The 20218-nt window shown below is 39.8% G+C and overlaps 1 long non-coding RNA gene across 1 annotated transcript; it reads left to right on the top strand.

Moving 5' to 3' along the window:
• The first annotated feature begins 8829 nt into the window (after nt 1-8829).
• On the top strand, nt 8830-19849 carry LOC124156920. The gene is made up of 5 exons (XR_006864435.1): nt 8830-9129; nt 9300-9580; nt 10328-10585; nt 10795-11271; nt 19657-19849. It is a non-coding gene; the product is annotated as an uncharacterized LOC124156920 (long non-coding RNA).
• The last annotated feature ends 369 nt before the right edge of the window (nt 19850-20218 follow it).

The following is a 20218-nucleotide window of genomic DNA, read 5'->3' as shown; positions in this document are numbered from 1 at the left end:
CAACGCTGGATGAAAAATTTGAGCTGTTGACTTTTTACGTTGCTGGCTACAGAACGCACGTTTAGGGTGGTCAGGTTGATGGTCTTCCCTCTGACGGACGTCATTGATTATGCGGTGGTTTGTTAGTTAGGGCCTTAAAAAACCTGTGGATCCTCATATCTAACGCAACATCTTTAACCGCTTTCTTCTCGACAAGCTCTCTCAACGTTTCGACGAGGGCATGCGTGTCTGAAAAAAAATTCTTAGCCATGTCCGTAATGTTCTTCTTTCCTTTCGTTTCTTTCAGGAATAAAATGAGTTTTGGACTATCTAAAAATCCTTCTTGTGGATGGTTGTTGAGGTAATCTTCTATCTCTTTGTATCCCCGTTCATCGGATGGGGTGGGGATTAATCGTTTTCTTTGGGGAGACGTTCTTTCCTCCGCCCTGACGTGTTTCCTTTTTGTTTGGCCTTGCACTTGAGAGAGGCTAGTTGGTGCGTGCGGGTTGTTTGTTTGATGACCTTCCGTTGCTGCTTCGGTGGCGTGGGAATCAAGATTATGGTCTGTGGCAACCAATTCGTCCGAGGAGGGGTTTTTTGCGGCGTGTTGCGTGGGTAAAGGTAGCGGGGTGGAGTGAGAAGTCTTGGTCTCGGGGGGCGTGTCGCTGCCGTCATTTTTTTCATGATTGGCAACGTCCGCTTCCTCGGTGGGGTGAGGAGGGAGAGGAATTGGGGTGATAATATTTTTTTTCGGCGCTATGATTTGGTGATCTGCACCTCCGGGGGTGGGGGTCTTAAGTGATGCGGCCGGCGCGTCATTATTATGTTGTTTTTTGCCGTCGTTTATGTGAGGGTTAAAATTCGCCCTGCTTTCCCTTGCCTGGTCGAGATTGGCCTTGCAGGCGGAGGCAAAATGTCCGTCTTCGTTGCATCTAAAGCACCGAGGGTCATTAAAGTTGAAGAAAATTCGGTGCTTGGCGGGGCCGAAATCCAAGAGCAGCGACTCGGGTACAATCACACCTTCCCGACGTACGATGAAGACCTGCTTCCTCCACGACTCGACGTGGCTTAGATCATCTCTTTTTATTCCCACGCCCAGGGTGGTGACGGGGCTCACGACTCTTCCTATTTGGGAGATAATTTCCAACAAATCGGGAATCGGGAATTCTGGGGGCACGTTTGAGACGACTAGCCGCTCCACTTGCTGAACCATGCGGTTCGCAATTAAAAAATTATTCATTATGGTGAGACCTCCTTTATTCATCATGAAGTCGTTTAAAATGTCTTCATTCTTCAAATAGAAACAAACGCGATCCCCTGGAAGTTTTGTGGCGTGCGTTATCTGTCTCCCGCCCACCTCTTCGGCCATCGCCTCGATGTATTGGGCTATGGGAACGCCTGGGAGGCCGTTGAAAATAATTCCCGTCTTCCTTGTGGGGCCCGATTTCAATGGTATTATTTTTTTCGTTACGAATTTAAAAGGTTGGGGTGGGTTATCGCCGTTGCTTTGGGCTTGTCGATTTTCCTTCCCTCCCGTCACCCGCGCGTAGCTGACTAACGGTCTGCCCCGTTGGGGTGCGTCGCTAATGCTCGCGGCTTCGCCTTCGCATCGAATAGGGTCCGCCCCGCTTACCGCACTCGATCCCCCTCCCCTTGCCGTCGCCGCGAGCGAGCGTGGCCTCGTCTCAGCTGAAGAGGTGATTTCCCCATCCCTCGTCGCCTGAGTAATGGGGAAAGCGGTGTCCGGGGGACGGCTTACGTCACGGGCATCGGAACTTTGAGTATCTATGGCTCCACTACTTGCATGGACAAATGAATTATGATTTCCGTAATTAATTTCGGTCGGTGAAACTTTGCCAGTGATAGAAGAGAAAGGGAGTGAGCGGACACCGATAGTTGTCGGAATGCGCCTTACTGTGGTAGTTAAAATACCGCCTTCGCGGCGCAATACTGTCGTCGGCGATTTTATTTCGTCATTTAGTGACTCCAGGGATAATGACAGATTACGTGAACTTCTGTAATTAATCGGAGGGGCTGTAGTGGCAACCTGAGCACGTCTCTGAGGTGACGACGGAGCACTTCTTACCCTCCTATCGTTAGTCGTGTCGCCGAGTTGACTGGAAGACGGAGACATCCTCCTTGGTGAATGCGGTGGGCTGATCATCTTCGACATAATGTCTGGTGAGTTGATAATTGCAGTATATCCGATACAATTGTTGTCTCGGTGTGAAAAAGAAGAGCACTTTGCTGGTCTTCTCGTTTCCTCTCTCACCGACTCCGAGGTGTCGGCGAGGATGGGTAACGAAACGGGATCCAAGATTTGACGCGAGTGTTTTTAAGTCACTTTTCGGTGAAATCAAGCACTAATTCGATTTAAAATCGAACACTAGAGATGCGTGTGGTATCACGCAACGATTAACAACTATTCCGAAGCACTTACAAGAAAAAAAACTTCGCAAATACTCCGATAGAAACACTTGAAAGTGATGAGCTCGGGAGCGCAGTCGAAACACGTCCGCTCTGCTCGGCGTCTCAAGTTGTTGTTGTTGTTGTTGTTGTTGTTCATCTAAATTGTTGTTGTTGTTGTTCATCTAAATTGTCGTTGCTGTTCACCTAAATTGTTGTTGTTGTCGTTGTTGTTCATCTAAATTTTTGTTGTTGTCGTTGATCATTTAATAGTTGTTGTTGTCGTTGTTGTTCATCTAAATTGTTGTTGTTATTGTGTTGTTCATCTAATTTGTTGTTTTTGTCGTTGTTGTTCATCTAAATTGTTGTTGTTGTTGGTTTGTTCATGTAAATTGTCGTAATTGTCGTTGTTGTTCATCTAAATTGTTGTTGTTGTCATTGTTGTTCATCTAAATTGTTGTTGCCGTTGTTGGTCATATAAATTGTTGTTGTTGTCGTTGTTGTTCATCTTAATTGTTGTTGTGTTCGTTGTTGTTCATCTAAATTGTTGTTGTTGTCGTTGTTGTTCATCTAAATTGTTGTTGTTGTCGTTGTTGTTCATCTAAATACTTGTTGTTGTCGTTGTTGTTCATCTAAATTGTTGTTGTAGTCGTTGTTGCTCATCAAAATTGTTGTTGTTTTCGTTGTTGTTCATATAAATTGATTAAGTTGTCGTTGTTGTTCATCTAAATTGTTGTTTTTGTCGTTGTTGTTCATCTAAATTTTTGTTGTTGTCGTTGATGTTCATTTAATTGTTGTAATATTCGTTTTGTTCATCTTAATTGTTGTTGCTGTCGTTGTTGTTCATCTAAATTGTTGTAGTAGTCGTTGTTGTTAACTAATTAGTTGTTGTTGTCCTTGTTCATCTAAATATTTGTTGTCGTTGTTGTTCATCTAAATTGTTGTTGTTGTCGTTGTTGTTCATCAAAATTTTGTTGTTGTCGTTGTTGTTCATCTAAATTGTTGTTGTTGTTGTTGTTCGTCTAAATTGTTGTTGTTGTTCATCTAAATTATTGTTGTTGTTGTTGTTCATCTTAATTGTTGTTGTTGTCATTTTTGTTCATCTAAATTGTTGTTGTTGTCGTTGTTGTTCATCTTAATTGTTGTAGTTGTTGTTCATCTAAATTGTTGTTGTTGTTATCGTTGTTCATCTAAATTGTTGTTGTATTTGTAATTGATCATCTAAATTGTTGTTGTTGTTGTTCATCTAAATTGCTGTTGTTGTTGTGTATCTAAATTTTTGTCGTTGTTGTTCATCAAAATTGTTGTACTTGTCGTTGTTGTTCTTCTAAATGGTTGCTGTTGTCGTAGTTGTTCATCTACATTGTTGTTGTTGTTATTCATCTAAATTGTTGTTGTTGTTCATTTAAATTGTTGTTGTTGTTGTTCATCTAAATTGATGATGTTGTTGTTGTTCATCTAAATTGTAGTTGCTGTTGTTGTTGTTCATCTAAATTGTTGTTGTTGTTCATCTAAATTGTTGTTTTTGTATTTTCGTTGTTGTTCATCTTAAAATTTGTTGTTGTCGTTGTTGTTCATCTAAATTGTTGTTGTTGTCGTTTTGTTCATCAAAATTGTTATTGTTGTCGTTGTTGTTCACCAAAATATTTGTTGTTGTAGTTGTTGTTTATCTAAATTGTTGTTTTTGTTTATCTAAATTGTTGTTGTTGTTGTTGTTGTTCATCTAAATTGTTGTTGTTGTTGTTCATCTAAATTGTTGTTGTTGTTGTTCATCTAAATTGTCGTTGCTGTTCATCTAAATTGTTGTCGTTGTCGTTGTTGTTCATCTAAATTTTTGTTGTTGTCTTTGATCATCTAAATAGTTGTTGTTGTCGTTGTTGTTCATCCAAATTTTTGTTGTTGTCGTTGTTGTTCATCTAAATTGTTGTTGTTGTCTTTGTTGTTCACCTAAATTGTTGTAGTTGTTGTTCATCTAAATTGTTGTTGTTGTCGTTGTTGTTCATCTAAATTGTTATTTTTGTCGTTGTTGTTCATCTTAACTGTTGTTGTAGTCGTTGTTGTTCATGTAAATTGTTGTAGTTTTCGTTGTTGTTCATCTAAATTGTTGTTGTTGCCGGTTTTGTTCATCTTAATTGTTGTTGTTATCGTTTATGTTCATCTAGATTGTTGTAGTTGTCCTAGAAAACCACCCACGTCAAGGACGGTGTGCCATGATCATGTCCAGGGAGCCTGGAGAATCCTGGAGAATTGTTGCCTTCCGAAAATGGTGACTCCTTCAGGAGACAATAATGAGGAAGTGGAAAATGTACCAGAAGCAAATGTTTTTCTCTTTCTCGCAAATGTGGCTGAATCTTGGGAAGCTGCAATTTTCGGAAGACTTACAATTGACTTTTCTCGCTTTGTTAACTCCCTTGACACTGTGAAACTGCCTGGATTCAATTGGGCTTGGGCCTTAGCTGGTGGGAGTGTCGTGTTTGTCCGCATTGGCCATGACTTTTTTACAGAGAAAACCGTGATAATATCACAGGACTTGATGGATAAGGTAAGGTTTATAAATTTTATCCAGCTTAAATTAATTTTAAGGTTGACAGGAGAAAGCAATTCATTTCAATTATATGTGATAAAATTCTAATCATAACTTTTTTCCGTCAGTTAATATTCCGTGGTCTGGGGGTCATGGTTCCAGGGATAGACAGAATAACAGATGTCGACGGCAATGAGCCAACGCTCACATCAGTAGATGGACTCTGGGCATGTCCTTGAGTACCAAACACTGAAAGGTATGAGAGGCGTTTTTTTACACGGAATATTTAAGTTGCATTATGTCTGGTGTCATGATATCATTATTTAAAATTACTCATGACCATAACTGAAGTAGAATCATATATTATTGAATTATATTATCCGTAGGTACTGATAGTCAACTTTTTTTCAAACTTGTTTGTATTTTCATCCAATGTTTTTAGTTGAGATAATTTTCCTTTAACTAATCACTGGATGGTCTCCATTGCTTGGATTTATATCAAATCATCCTGCACTGTAAAGAATGTTATAGGTTTTTAATGGATTCAGATCATTTCTCCAATGTGATGTTATATTATGCATAGCATTATTGACAGTTGAGTTCCCCTTCAAATGGCTAGAACATCTACTTGCTGCCTGGGGTTTGTGCCACTTGATGCCAAATCTGCCGGTGAGAACAGAAGGGCTAGGATGACATGCCCAGCCTGCACAATCGCATGGCGGCAAACGATAGATAGGAGAAGGAATCAGAAGATTGGAGAAAGAGAGTCCAGGCGTCCTGCAAGGATCTCCTTGAAGATATGCCGTGTGAAGAATAGGAGATCGAATAGCAAGGTAAGCATGTATAATAGTCATAGGGTTATTCCATGCCATAATATGTAACCACAAAAATGAGGTTTTGACACCGTTTGATTTTAGCACAGCATTTATTACATCATTCCTTCACGAATTTACTTGCTTGGTGGAAAGGATGTAGAGTAGGCCAGCCCTTATTTTTCAGAATTACGAAAAGTTATGATTTCCTAGTCTCAAAATAATCCAAATGAGGTTTATATTCACATGTTAAAATTTGGTTACTTTAAAATAACGGCAACCCGTGCCCCAAGGGCCCCAAGTACTAAGGACCCTCAATTGAGTTTTTTGGAGCAGAGAAAGTGCTGTTTTAATGTAAAACGTAAAAGTTAAGTTCTTTAGCGCCGATTTTCTGTTTGTTTTGACCTATATGTAAGCGTTTAGGAGATATAGTCCATCGTAATGTAATCCACCCCCCAGGGAGCCACCCCGCACCGCGGCCCCGCTGAGGTAGGGCCCGCACCACTCACTAGAGACTTCCCCTCCATCCCCTCCCTCGGCAAAGACTTTCCTCCTGATGACAATATTTACATGCCAGTGGTACAGAATTGAACACGTTGTTCCTCTTGTGTCATGATTAATGTTGTTTAAGCTTGCAATGTCAATTTTAACCCTCCAGTGCCATCCTATGAACTGGGTACCGACCCCTTAAACCTTAATTTGTTGCCGCCATACGGCCGCGAACCATTCCAACAAGTTCCAAAATGCTCTTTATGTACAAAATATTATAAGCATGTGACACAATTGTGTCTGTGAATTATAAAGGAATGAAGGAGATGAGAAGGGCTTCCAAGGCTCCAGCAGTAGATAGAAATATTCAAGGAAGAAGAAACGAGGCAGTCAGTTCAAGGACAGCTGGAATGGGTAGAAATGGAAAGCTTCCAGCCACCAGCCACCTCCTTGAGGACTTACCATCCCATTTCTCCTCTCTCAGTTGTACCTTGAAAATGATGTAGTAATATCGAATCTCGAGTCGAAGTAAATTTATTATTGTGGAAAATTGCAAGTCATTGTTTCATCACTCATTAAGTGTTTTAATCCGCGGGTTGGTTTGCATAGGTGAGGGTAAAGCTCACCCCTGATTAAATCGCAGAAGTGTAAGTATCATATATTCTCGGTACCTTCTTTCCATGGTCACTTCGAAGACTATATTTGGGGATTGATTCAACCTGTGGGTTGGTTTGAATAGGTGAGGGTAGAGAAAAGTGAGGGACTCACCCCAGGCTTACTCTAGGCGTCAGAATGATGTGTAGCTGTATTTTGCAAATTTATTTCTGGGCTTGGGTGCATGCTATAATAATGAGTAATAATTTATTTTAATAAAAATGTTATTCTAAACTCTGATTTACTTTTTGTTTTACGAAAATTTCAAAAATGTAGACACGCCAGTGCAATAAATGACTCCGCGCACTATAAAATTAGTCGTTTTGTCAGCTTTATGAACTTCGTAACTCATCCTATGGAAAGCTACAACGCTTACCGCATTCATCTTCCACAATAAGGTGAAACAATTAATTTATACCAATGTGATGGCTTTTGCGTATTTTTAGAACGCATATGTTGTTGTTAATCAACGAAAATGCTTTAACATTATCGAGCCCTAGTTTATTCTGAAAGAAAAAATAAACCTAAAAGAAATATAAATAAACCTTTTTAATTTATTTGGAATTTTTCTGTGACCTATAACCTATAAAAATATTGATATTTGCGAATGTTAATAAATTCTATTACTTAATGCTAAGTTGCCAAACGGGGCCGCGCCAGGCCACTGCCAGTTCCCGGGTAGTTGTCCCTTGTTGTATGGCTCTAAAAATACGCAAAAGCAATCATAGTGATATAAATTAATGTTTGCAACTTACTGTGGAAGACGAATGCTGTAGACGTAATATTTTTCTATAGGTTGAGTTACAAAGTTCACGAAGTTGACAAAACGGCTACTTTTACAGTACGTGGAGTCATTTATTGCTCCGGCGTGTCTATATTTTCGAAAATTTCATAAAACAAATCAGAATTTATGATAAAATTTTCCTTAAAAAGACGCATTATTCTTTTTTTTTTAGCATGCACTGAAGCCCGGATATAAAGTTGCAAAATACAGCGGAACATGATTTTGACGTCGACACTGAAGTGTTAATATAATAGATTATGGGTTACGGGGGAGAAGTTCCTTCCGGTAAGCCACCTGGCACTTTGATGGTATGCTTTTGGGAATTCGGAATGCTTCACTCGGGATTCAAGAACAATTGTGAAATAAAATAACAATAAAGGAAGGTGGTAATAACGTGGAAAGAAAGAGAAAACAGGTGGTGGAAGAAATTAGCCCCCCAGCCCAAGATGAATGCGAGAAAATTAAACACTCTTGAGGCTTAGTAAAAGGCGAGCTCTACCCCAACTAGCAAGGAAAACCCGTCCTCCGATGATGCACGGGGCTCGAAGTAAGGTCGGTGAGGTGGGGGTTGGTCGTGGAGGAAGGAATGGATTTGTGCTGTCTCATGCTGTAGGAGGGGAAACATAATGAAAGATACACTGTTGAATGTTCCACAGAAGTTTACTTAACCGACACAGGTTTCGACATTACTCTATGACATTTTCAAAGATCCATTGTGTAATGTCGAAAAGTGATTTGGAGGACTTTACGTGTATATTTATTTCGCTTGAACCATGGTGTAGCATCCATCAACTTTTTAATGAGTGACTTTTCATTAGATTGTCTTTTCTGCTAGTGTGATTTCGCAGCCATTAGTCGTACGGGCGGAGAGTACGTTAATATTGGTTTGATCATGGTTCTCTTGAGCAATATCTCCGCTTTTACTCGTGGGTCGGTCGTTGTAATTTCCCACGTGGGTGCGCAATCTGACGCCAGAAGGTGGCATGACATCGCTCGCAAGGGTCTGTTCCTGCTGCTCGCTGCACTGATTAGCAGGGATCGGGGAGTGGGCGGGGGGATGCGGGGTGGAGTAGCAACCCCCTGAACCCGAAGACCCCTCTCAACCTTCCCCTATCGCCAGTAACCTCAGTAAAAATTGAGCAGATTTACGTGGATTCAGTCATTTTGCCGGCATTCTTCAGTGCGGGTTATACTGCATCGGTCTTCAGTCGGGAGCGTTTACCAACTGCACTTCACTGGCCGTCTTTGGTTCACTTTCTTTCACAGCCGTGTTTTCGCTCATGTATAGAAACTATATTTCAGTGGTAGTACTTTGACGATGCCGGTTCCTGCAACGTTCATGTAGTTCACTGGCATTTTTAATTTAACTGTATAAATTAAGAGCAATCTAATTCGAATTCCGCATTTAAACTCTCTTTAATCTTTCGCCTTCCACAAGACGTGACTTCGATACCGTGTGGCCGAAAAGTTTTCATAGTTGGGTAAGTTTTTAAACTGTAACTCGTGCTGGTATGTTGATTATTGATGAGCGTGCATGCCATTTTTTTTAAATCTACGCTTTTAGATGCTTAGTACTTACTTAAATAGTATGGTAATTTTTATATGTATTTCAGTGTGTTTGCTAAATTAACCTTTTTTTTTATACTTTCAGGGCCCATTCGAAGAAACCATTTCGTTACCAGCGCGATGAGATTATTGGGCGCAACTTGATTGCGTAAATTAGCACGTGGGACCTTACTGTGGGATACGAAAGGATCTTAGAAAAAGTATTCCATTTACATCGAAGCTACTCCACGATTTCAAGTAGCCGATAGCGCTTTCCGTGAGATTTGACTGTACCCGAGTTCGACGGAGTCTTCATCGTAGCGCTGTCCGCTGCGAAATTGCCTCCGCGGAAAAAAGTCTCCGCACAACTTCGGAAAAAAGGTTTCGGTGAGTTTTTCCCCTAATTTTTAAGGGTGCCTGTTCATAACTCAACAGGCAAAGCAGTGGGGTAGCTAGGAATTTCGTTCGCCGGGCTGTCAAAAATCGGGGTGGAATATTTTGAAAAACGGGGTATTAAGTAGAGAGTATTAAACTAATTTTAACACTCTTCATAATCAAATTACTTCATTTGTTAAGGAAACATTTAGTGATTTTTAAAAATAATTTGGTTCAATTTTTGATGCAAAGTTCTTTTTATATGCCGGGGGGGATACGGGGAGGGAGCGAACATCCCCCCCCCCCCCTGGCTTCGCCACTGCGGGAGTGGTTTCATACTTGTAACCGTAAATTACGCGATCATATTTTCCGCCTCTCAGGGTATTAACTCCATTTTCTCCACACTCCTCACTCATTATGCGTGTATACATGCACTGTCATTCAATCACATTTAACGATCGCTGTTAACGGCCGTGCATTCTGGTTGGCTGAAAGACTGTGCCAGCGATAATTTGAATGACGGAAAAAGGGACGCCGAGTGATTGGAAAAGGGATGGGATATTTATCCCTATATCCATGGTAGAAAATGATTGCGTGAAACGTTAATACTTGTATCATTGGAGCTGTCGCTCGTAAGGTTCGGAAAAAAAAGAACGCTTGATTCATGCTTATCCATTCAATGGAGAAAGATATGTGACCTAACCTTATTGACATTTTATTTATTTTTTATCGTTGCTAATTCAGTTTTTTCATACACAGGTCGGTAAAACCACAATGAACTCTTATTAATCACGATTTGGAGACTTGACGAAATGATGCCTTGAGAGTCTATTTTCACCAAGCAACAGCTACAAATCGATGTGTTGTCCGGATGAAGCTCATTGTTGGACTGGAGAGACACGTGTGGAATATCTTCGCAAATGGGCTCTTTATTCAGAATGCCGAGTGGTGATCCACCGTGACGTTTGGATGAAATGACGGTACGCCTAGTTTTGGATTCCTTGGAGGCAATTTGTGGTGAGTCTAGTTCAATAATGGTTTTATTTCATTACTGTCAAAACGAAAAATGTTGTGCGCGTGCGAGATTGTAATATTTTTACTTGTACATCATTAGATATAATGAAAATATCATCTTTGAATGCAAGAGTTTATCTAGTACACCTATAAAATCGCGAGTCATCGTACTACCGAAAGCTATTTTTTTGCATGGTAATATTTCTTTTCAGGCTTTGAACGACGCTACTTCTGAGTTCCTGAATCGCTATTACCGTCGTGCGCATTGTTCCGTACCTTTCGTTAAGATGGCATCAGCTGTTTCGTTAATTTCTACTGCGATGGAGTACCATCCAAATCTATTGTGCTGCTGACATGTGGAAGATTTTGCTTGAACTGCGGACATCTAGCCGCGCCCAGCTCCTGCAACTTCCGTAGCGGTGGAATCAGCTGTTTGCTTCCATCCTCCAGCGATGGGATACCATTCGAACCAATGCTCCAATTCTCCACGGCGGATAAGTTGAAGATTTCACCTGGACGTCATGCCGCGGCCTCCTGTACCTTCCGTAACGATGTCATCAGCAATTTGGTTCAATTCTCCATTGAGGGAATATTTTCCGAATTGAAGATTGAAAAATTTACAGCTGCCAGCATGCGGAAAATTTCGTCTGAGCTTCGGGCGTCTTGCTGTGGCCTCAAAACATGTTTCGGTGAGTAAAGATTTCCTTTATATTTAAGTGACTTTAATGAACTCATTCATGTATGTTAACGTGTGGTCAATTGCTATGGTCAGTGCAGGTCGCTCGTCAAGCTTTATACTGATAGTAGATTGAAGTTCAGAAGCAATCGTTAAACATTTTCGTCGCTAGAAATTTCGTCCGCTTCAGGTTTGTATACATCATGGACGACGTGGTCCCTTCAAGGTTATTCTCCAGGTGTTCGGATGAAAAAATCGATTCATATTCACAATAATAACGTCAACGTAGTCGACCCACTTGGGAATTAATTTAAGAATAATTTGGGCTTAACTTTCCTGGGCTAGCTTTGTGTGCGTGAATTTGTTTCTCCTAAAAGTTAAGAGAAAAACAACAATTTACGTCACTGCGTACAATTTAATTGTATTTTTTGGAAAATATCCTTTATTATATATCGATTTTAAGTGTTTCAGGATGGTTTACATTACAATGCTGTTCATTGGCGTTACTAGGAATATGCTATGGGGGAGGTGAAGGGTAACTCCCTTTGAAAACGGGGATTTAAGGAAAAAATTGAAAATAACATGCATGAAAATGCATTTTACATCATTTTGGCACTTAAATTTTATTTAAATCAGACGCAATTAGTATTTATCAAATCCAGATAAGAAATTTAAATTATTTGATTTCTCTGGGGCTTTGGGGGGATACATCCCCTCATCCCCCCCCCCCATAGTTACGCCACTGATGCTGTTGGTAGCGCGAGTGACCAAAAGTGACCAAAAGTCAGAATCAAAGTGACCAAAAAATGATAAAGTGCGCACGTATGCAAAATTTGAGTTCTGCAGGTCTCGTAACAAAACATTTGATGTCCCGGGGCAAGGGAGGGGAGCAAGGTTAAATGAAGTAAGCTATTAATTTCCGATTAGCACACTTAGTAACATTACATTTAAAATCAGCATGAAACTTACACAAAGAGGGTAGGCTAGTACTGATAGATAAATAATAAGAATTGCTTAATTATGGAAAAGGCAGACAGTAGATTTCTCATTATTTCGGGCTGCTAGAGCAAGCCCCAGGGCCTCTCCCATGGTCTCGAGGGTGGTGGCAAGCCATGGTCTAGGGGGGGAGAGGAAGCAAAGTTGTGACAATTTTGCATGGAAAAGCTTTATTAGTTTATGAGATTATTTCCTTGAAAAAATAGTTTTATATTTAGTTACATATCTTAAACTATAAACACATAATTTTTCGGTGGTTTTAAAGAAAAATTGTTGAATACTTAAGTTTCGATTCAGTGCTGATTTTGTTTAAAGACTTTTACGATTTTTGCTTCTGGGGGGGGGCAGCTGCTCCCCCTGCCCACTCGCTGGGTACGCCCATGCTCACATCCTCCAATACCTCGTTGCCCCATTTTACGTTCGGCCTGACTTAAAATGTTTTACTTGCTGGCATTGCATTGTGAATCTCTTTCCAATTTGTTCCTTCATCTCTTCACAGAACATGGCCTTTGGAAGCTTACTCTCTTTGTAATCAATGCTATGATACCTGGGTATTCTACTAATTACACATTTTTTCCTATAAGCAACAATCCTTCATTAAGTTTGCCGTAGGGTTTCTTAGTGTGGGCCCAAGCTTCGCTTCCACATAGTGAGACTGGTTGTTCAATTGTTTTACACTATCTCATTTTGTAACATGGTGATAGTGTGATAATAACATGTGTGGTAGTTACGATGGGTTCCAAAGCCTTCATTGGCATTTCCTTATCTTTTTATCTCTTTATATTCTGTATTTAACCTATTTGTAGTTGCTGAGTCAGTGGCGTTGCCAGGGTGGTCTGTACCCCCCCCCCCCCCCGAAATATAGAAATACACCTATTTTTCTTTCATAAAAGAAAACAAAATATTGAAAAGTCATGAATTTACAAAATATTTTAACAAATTAAGTTTCGATTATGAAAAGTGTTAAAATTAGTTTGAAACCCATTACTTAGTAATCTTTTTTTCAACTTTCCCCCCTTTTCCGGACCCCCCCCCCCCCCCCCCCAGCGAAATTTCAGGATACGCCACTTCTCCGAGTTATTTCAAACACTCTTCACATACAATGCAATAGTTAGCAATATCTACTATTACAACATTCCTGTTATTAACACTTCGTTCAAAGTTGTGTTGGTTTTCTCTTCTTTTGGCTCTATTCCTACTGCCTTGCATTCTTGAAACCTTTTCAGCTGGCAGGGATCATTCGATATTACTGCTAAAATCACAATAGAAAATGCTGGAATATTCAACTCCACTTGCAATTTTGGCATTTCTGTATACTCGTGACGGTTTTCAAAGCTTCTTGTAGTATAATATTGAAAGGAATACGAGAAATCTCACCCCCCCCTCTCTCTCTCAAGTGTTTAAAAGGAAACTTCCCTATTTTTCTTCATCTACCCTACCTTTTGCTTTTGAATCATTTATGTGCACTTGAATCAATCTTACTAATTTCTCCATCATTGTTTTTTCCATTATCTTAAACACGCTAATGACAATATTATGTTACTTGTGTACACCTTGCTGCATTTTTCAATCGGAAAACACTTTTGACGCATGTGTTAATTTCCCAATATACATATATTGACGCAGGGAGCAAGTCTGAGCTCCCAGTGCTGTGGTCTGTGTGTAATGGAAAGTTATATCTAAGTAGGGGACCTTCTTGTCCTCCTTTCAATCCACCTGTCCTTATGAGATTCTTTTCATCAGGCCATTATAATGTGGCAATCTGAGTGGTCTGTTCTTGTTCTTAAGGTTTTAAGAAGACTTCTTTACTCGCACTCGTCTTAATACTTCCTCATTACTTACTCGGTCGATCCATTTTATCTTCGTGATTCTTAGGCAGCACCACATTTCGAATGCATCTACTATTAACTTCTCTGCTGCTGTCGACGTCCAAGCCTCTCTTCCATAGAGAAGCATACTCAACAAGCGGGAGATACGAGGGTACAACCCCAGAAAAAATTATGATAAATGGTTCAAAATTGTGAGTTTTACGGCCTTTTGAGGGATACTTTGATAATTATCAAAGTATCCTCCTTATAATTATAATCCTTACACCATTCTATACGTAACATAATCCCATTAAATAAAATAGATTAAAGTTAAAAAAAAATTGTCTGAGCTCTGGGGGGGGGGGGTTTATTCCCCAAAAAAACCCCATCGCTGCGCCACTGATGAAGAGCACCATATTTTTACTGCATCCACTCTTCACTTTTCTGCAGCTCTTCTCAGGTCAATGCTGCGTAGGACTTCCATCTGTTCTTAGGTCTTTATTCTTTCGCAGGTCTATCTGCAACATCATATTCAATTCTTTAGATGCCGACTCCCATTCGATCTTTTCCTTCTTCCCAGCTGGCACATCATAAGTAACTAAGATCAGGGGTGCAGGTAGGAAATGAGGAATACTAGGGTGCGTGGGGGTATGGAATACCCACCAGAAGCTCGATTCTGTAAATGTGATATGGCCGTCACAAGCGGATTTCGTCAATGTATTCACGGCTTTGACGCTGGAGCGATTCTGAAACTTTATAGTGACGTCACTCTCACAGCCGCGTCCGTGAAAGTATTCACGCCCAAGAGGGCCCGTGGTAGCTTCGTCGCGGCAATGCGCTCAAATTTTCATTATGATATTACGCTGTGATTGATGATTAATAGCAAATTATTCATTAATGAGGATGGTGGCTATTTTACATTGTCACTTCCCATAAATAAAATGTATTAAAAACAAATAAAAGAAATGCGTAAAGTTGAACTTACATCCGCGTACTATTTTAATTGATTGGCCTTTATTGCGATTGAAGTTGGTGAGAATTTAAACCTTGGGTAAGGGTTGTTGAAATGACACATTGCAATATTTCCACTTATAGATTTATTTTACACTACGCGTTTCGTCGTTACAACATTTTTTTAACGACGAAGCGCGTAGTGTAATATAAATCTATAAGTGGAAATATTGCAATGTGTCATTTCAACAATATTACGAACTTCCACCACATCGTACCTAACATCATACAAGATATTCTTGGGTAAGAGTTTGACAATTATCTTATATTTGTGTATCTGCTAGAATGTACAAATCAAATACTCTCAACTTAATGTTCATAATAATTTGGAGTAGAACCAATGGCAAAAGTACTGAGCGGTATTGAATGTTAACAGATTTATTTAATATTTGTTTCGTAAGTTCAAGCCTTCGATTTGTTTTTATTAAGGAGAATGGAGGCTCTTTTCATAGCTCCACTACTGTTTCATGAGCATCAATGTCGACGGAGGCAATAGATGCACATATAGGTACTTCGGCGGCAGATACGCGATATCAACAATCCCTTCGAGATGCGGGAAGAGGATTTAAGAGGTCTGTCCCGCGTATCTCGAGGATTGGCGATGGATATTGTCACTGAGCTCACACCGAGCTGCACGATCAGACATATACATGCACCACAGCGCATTTAAAATTATGTACGTAAATGATGAGAACAGCTCAAACGCATACGGGAATGAACCATTATTAAATAATAAAATAACACTTGTTCTCATTCCGCGTAAGCAAATGCTCCATATTATGAGAAAATTAGTGCTAATTGTGCAAGTACGAGCCTGCTACGTGATAACTGGCTTTGATACGCTGCACTTGACAACATGTAAAAGAGGTAATATACAGTTAATAGCTATAAACTAATTAAGCAACCGTAACTTATCATTAATAGGCACTTTTAAAAGAAAAGAATTTACTCAAATTTGAGTAAAGAAGTCTTATCTCCTTTGGGAATGAATCTACCACGGCATTGTTTATGTTTCTCTATGGTAACTGAAGTTGCAGTTGGCCGCTGAAGAAAGTTTGTGTCGGAGATTCTGAATCGTTCTTGGGATGTGCACTGCTACCAACATAAGACACTCAAATGATCGTTCGCAATCTGTCAAACATCTCACGACTCTGGCTTTCAGAATCGCTCGAACGTCTACATCTACATCTACATAATACCCCGCAAGCCGCCTAAAAGGCGTGTGGCAGGGGGTGTTAGGACACCAGCCGTTTACAGCTAAAAAAAATCAAGTGCTGAAACGAAGTTGGGACTAGCGTTTATTAAAGTCCTTTATGGTTCGGGGGAAAAATGAATTCGCATATCTGTTCGTTCGGCAAAACATCTCTCTTAATTTATCACTTCTATCGGACCTGGAAATATAGTGTGGCTCTAATATTATGTTCTCTGTGTCGCTCTTAAAGAGATCCATTCTCAATTGTTCTAGCAATCTAAGCCTAGCGCGCAGCCTCTGAGTCTCCAACGGCTCCCAGCCTAACTCACTTAACATCTGGGTAACACTGTCTGTACGCCCGTAGCAGTTTTTGACGAAACGCGCAGCCTTCCTCTGAATTTTATTCAGTTCGCGGATTAAGTCTTTCTGCACCGGATCCCATATGCTCGCTGCATATTCAAGGTGCGGTCGGACGAGAGCGAAATAGCACCTTTCCTTTACTTTCTCATCCGAAAATCTTCCCACAATACGCTTGACGAATCCTAATTTCTTTAGGGCTGTGCCGCAAATATTCTTTATATGTGTTCCCCACGTGAGGTTCGAGGTTATCGTAACTCCCAGGTACTTCACTTCGTCTGTTGCCTTTACATTAATGCCATCCACTGCATAAACATGGTTAGAGTTGGACGAATTCCGCAAGAAATGTACCGCCATGCATTTGCTCAGATTAAGTTTGAGTCCCCACTCTTGGCTCCACAAATGAACGTTGTTTAAGTCAGATGATAGAATTTCATAGTCAGAGGGATCACTAATTTCGCGATATATGACAGCGTCGTCAGCAAATAAACGCATTTTACTGCTAATGCGGGAGCAGAGAGCAACGTCTTTCACGGTGAGAGGCGTGAAAACTCCACTGTGGTTCGAAGCACGCGAAACGTAGATATCACATTTACAGAATCTAGCTGCAGGATAAGCGGTAGGGGCGAGTTTGGTAAATTGCGGAATTTTAAGATAAATCGCTCAAAATGGTGAGTTTTACGGCTTTTTGAGGGATATTTCATTAATCCTTACACTATTCTATTAGTAATATCAATCCAATTACGTAAAATGGATTAAACTAAAACATTTGTGAGCTCTGGGGGGGATTTTATCCCCCAAAAACCCCCCCTCGCTGCGCAACTGATTGAGATAAGGTGTAAGGAAGAAATTAGGAAGGAGCTTATCAAGTACGCTTGTTGTGGGTTTCTTACGGCAAGGCCGACAAACATCCAACGAGTAACCACGAAACGGAAGCCAAACTTTAAGCACTTCCGTAGATATTGTTTTTATTCCATCGTTTTACAGTATTCATTATGGGATATATGTATTAGAACATTTTTTCCATTCTTGGCACGTCTAAAGTATGAGAAGAAATAACATCAAACGGCCATAATTCGAAAATCATTCACATTTATGAAATGAGCTGCCTCCACTGTCCCTTGTGGGTGGTTAAATTGCACATCTTCGCTGAGGTATTCATTCAATTCTTCAATGAAGAAATGAGAAAGTTTTAAAATCTGAAACGTATCGATTCATCAGTGTTCTTCTTAGTATTTCATGATAAATCTCCTTCTCCTTCGAACCTTATGGCAGCCCTCCGAAACCCATTTTTCATGTTATTCTAGCTCATCTACTTGATTTCTCCGTCTAACATAATCCTATCTAGCGGTCTCCTACTTTCTGAAAGGAATCTTGTTGTTTTTCGCTCCTAATATATCTCAAACGTCCACGAGTTCTTACAAAATTTCATTGATTTCCATAATGTCTAATGGCATTTATTCATCACTAGATTGTGACCACTATTGATCTCTCTCCATCCCCTCTCCCCCATAGGGCATCTCCATAGGGTAGCATTTTTAGTCCTTTGTCCGGTTAAACCTCTGCTTCACTAAAATATAGTTTAGATAGTCTCTTATTCTGCTTCTGGCGTTTTCATGTGCATGAGTTCAAAGCGGAATTCCAGGTGCCTTTCTCCTCTTCGTTGGATTTCCAAAACCACATTTTTCTGTTACTTTTCCATCTTGGCCTTAGCCGATGATAGCATTCAAATAACCTAATTCAATAAATTCTTTCCTTTTTACATATTAGATTACTGAAGTGATATCTAATGTCTTAGACTTCTCTGTCTGTTGTAGGCATGAAACCTGTACCACTATGGTATTTATTTGTTAAGTGAACTTGACCATAGGTATCCTTTCACTGTACTGAAGGAATTTTTTCAAGCTCTCCAGAACTATGAGCATTATCCCAACTGAGGCATAACTGTTCAGGGATCCTGCATATAATCCTATAGCTTCCACTCCAAAGTATCTCTCTTCAGGCCAGTTACTTTCGCTCATTTCTTCCACGTTGTGGTTCTTTGGCATAATGAAATTTCCTGAGTGCTAGATTTCTCAAGTTATTATTATCAGTCATTTGCACTTTAATTCATATTTATAGGATATGAATGTCATTACAGTAATACTTAAATCATTTTTTAGATTGAGGGTGGTTCTTGTAGGTATACAGAACAGAGGTATTCACTGTGTTTCATGCAATGATAGATTTTCAAATACTCTTTGGAGAGGTATTTAATTTCAATTAGAATAAAAAGAAGCACGCTTTAGGTAGGATGAGATGGGTTGATGTTTACAGGAAGATTTAGTGGCATTGAAATATTGATCTCGTAGGAGAAATTGCACACGAAAGCAATGGCATTGCGTATGACATGCACTTGATGTTGAGAAGGTTCTTTACTTAAGGTTCAGCTTGTTTGACAGTTACATTGTCCTATTATTTTACTATTGTCCTATTTTGTTGCAATTATAAGCATTTCTTCATTCAGTAAAAATTTATCAACAGTGCCTGATTTAGCGCTAAAATGTTAATCTATTGCAGAGTTACCTTGTCTCTTCTACTTCTTTCTCTCATCCCCTTTTGCTATTAGGCGTCGGGTTCCACCAGCCACTTTCTAAACTCCCTCCTATTCTGAGCGAGCCGCTTCGCATCATTCATACTCAGCCCGCGCTGGGCTGCCATTCTCTCCACATAGCCTCCTTCCCACTCCAGCTTCGGTCGTCCTCTTCCTCGCCTTCCCTCCGGTCTTGCTTCCATCGCCGCTCTTAGCCTCCTATCCTCCTCCATCCACCAACAAATGTACATACCATCCCAGTTCTTTCCTTTCCATTTCTTCTGTGATTGCGTCTTGCTGGAATTAAAGACATCAAATTATGCACGTTTAACTGAATCCATTGACTTCATTAAATTTTTAAAAAATAAATAAAATTCACTGGTTTGAAGAACTATGACTCACTTTATGGTTAGTAGAGAAATGGCTACCAAGATTACATATTTTTGTTCTTTTTCCTTCAAGGAAGGCGTTGGCCATACAGAAACTCTGTCTAACTGTAAATAACTCCCTTCAACCAATACCTCCATGGGATAAAGGACAGTCTTGTGTGCAACGAAATGGTAGGTTTTGTGCTTTTATTTGCTTAAAATAGTTATAAAAAATTGAGAATAATATCGTTAAGGAATAACGGTTGTAACATGGTTATTACAGCCGTTGTTCATAAATGTTTTTTGATTTCAAAGAAAGTGGATAGGTCATGTGTTAACCTGAGTTTATTATTCACCACTCTTAGCAAAGACATGATTATTATGAAGTAGGACGGCTATGATGTGAATTTACTTTATATTCTAATGTTTGCAATAATTAAGGAGAGTATGATAGTGCTTCTATGAAACAAATTATTTTTGGCACAATGAATATAACCCTAACAAAGAGAATAATTATTGAGTATATTTATTTTTATTCTTTGATAACTATAAAAAAAACTTAGTGCTAAAGTAAATATTAAGCTTTAAAAATGTCGTACTATTTATTTCAGGTACGTATATCACCCCGAAACAAAACAACACTGTTGTAGAAGAAC

Source organism: Ischnura elegans, chromosome 4 (genome assembly GCF_921293095.1).
Source record: "Ischnura elegans chromosome 4, ioIscEleg1.1, whole genome shotgun sequence".
NCBI lineage: Eukaryota > Metazoa > Arthropoda > Insecta > Odonata > Coenagrionidae > Ischnura > Ischnura elegans.
The sequence above is the reverse complement of the archived record's forward strand: the minus strand, read 5'-3'. Positions and strand labels throughout refer to the sequence as shown.